The following is a 2,039-nucleotide window of genomic DNA, read 5'->3' on the forward strand; positions in this document are numbered from 1 at the left end:
CACACAGTCCTCAATCGGACCAGCACACTGCAGATGGCCACCGCGCTTCGCACCGGGCCCGCGAGGACCTACTTTGGCCGCAAGGCGCCGCGAGCAGGGGGCGCCGGCGCGCAGCTGCGCCGCCTGCCGCGTCCGTCGGCCGGCGCGCCTGCCACTGGCCGCCCCCACCAGCCGGCTGTAGCGCGTGCGCCCACGCACCGCGCTGCCAGCACGCCGGGCGGCCCCCCCTCACCGGCCGGGGACGGTCCCACCCAGCCACCGCCGCGTATCGCCTCACACCCAGATCCCCTTTCACGTTCGTGGGCATGGTGGGTCCCCTTTCACGTTCGTGGGCATGGTGGGTATCCCTGAAACAACCGGTTAATAGCTCGACCGATCGTCGCCAACACTGATTCACCTCTAGCGAGAACAACCGCACCACAACGGGTTACCTGTTGTTCATTTGCGTAACGTCACCAGCAAACGTAGACGTCCATCGCCATTTGCAACGAGTATTGCATGCCTGTGTCAGGTGTCACAACACACTACGTCTGCCCACATAGACGCAACAACATGTGCACGCCTCGAGAACACGTGGAAGGTAGCCCCCGTACGTATGCGGTGTCCATTGCGCGAACGACTGTCAGCCGGCCTCTGCAGGATGTCGCAGATGTGGAACGCGGTGCAACATGCTATCACGGTGTGTGAGAAGAGACGACTACGTCCGAATACACGCTCCACCACATCAACAGACTGCTCATGCTGATCGCCATCCAGGGCGTCCGTTCCTCCCACACGTCTGAATGGCGTACCACACTGCAATCCAGCTCTTATAGGGAGACGACACGTAGCTGCGTGCACAATATTTGGACTGTATGGTCTGCCGTTGCTAGGCGCAGTCGTCGTACGGTCACACATGTGCCACGATGTATCATTCAGTACATACGGACCAATGTGCAGTACAGTTTGTGGGTTTTGCGTACATCGGCGGACAGGTGACAGGCCGTACCACAACGTAGGCTGAGTACGTCGGCATGCGAAGGGCATTGAACATGCAAACTTCTCAACGACCAGCTTGCGAAGGCAGGGGGGAAGGGGGGGGGGCATGTACGTCCTGCTGCTATCCACATTAGAGTGTATAGCAGGAGCATGTGGAAAGTCAGCAACACCTGCAAGGTGTTTAACATGACGCGATACACAGGGGACCGGGCAGTGCGAATAGCGAACTATATTGCGAGGGTTGCGGTTAGGCAACACTACACTAATTTAACGAGTTGCATAACAATTACAGAGCAGGTTCAGCGACAACGTGCGTCAGGTTAAGGCGCAATATAGGTTATGTTGAGGCGCAATATAGGTTAGGTTGAGGCGCAATATAGGTTAGGTTAAGGCACAACATGGGTTACGTTAAAGCGCAAATTAGGTTATGTTAAGGCACAACATGGGTTACGTTAAGGCACAACATGGGTTACGTTAAGGCACAACATGGGTTACGTTAAGGCACAACATGGGTTACGTTAAGGCACAAATTAGGTTACGTTAAGGCACAAATTAGGTTACGTTAAGGCACAAATTAGGTTACGTTAAGGCACAAATTAGGTTACGTTAAGGCACAAATTAGGTTACGTTAAGGCACAACATGGGTTACGTTAAGGCACAACATGGGTTACGTTAAGGCACAACATGGGTTACGTTAAGGCACAACATGGGTTACGTTAAGGCACAACATGGGTTACGTTAAGGCACAAATTGGGTTACGTTAAGGCACAAATTGGGTTACGTTAAGGCACAAATTGGGTTACGTTAAGGCACAAATTGGGTTACGTTAAGGCACAAATTGGGTTACGTTAAGGCACAAATTGGGTTACGTTAAGGCACAAATTGGGTTACGTTAAGGCACAAATTGGGTTACGTTAAGGCACAAATTGGGTTACGTTAAGGCACAAATTGGGTTACGTTAAGGCACAACATGGGTTACGTTAAGGCACAAATTGGGTTACGCTAAGGCACAACATGGGTTACGTTAAGGTACAACATGGGTTAGGTTAAGGTACAATATG

The sequence above is a fragment of the Schistocerca serialis genome, unplaced genomic scaffold (genome assembly GCF_023864345.2).
Source record: "Schistocerca serialis cubense isolate TAMUIC-IGC-003099 unplaced genomic scaffold, iqSchSeri2.2 HiC_scaffold_255, whole genome shotgun sequence".
NCBI lineage: Eukaryota > Metazoa > Arthropoda > Insecta > Orthoptera > Acrididae > Schistocerca > Schistocerca serialis.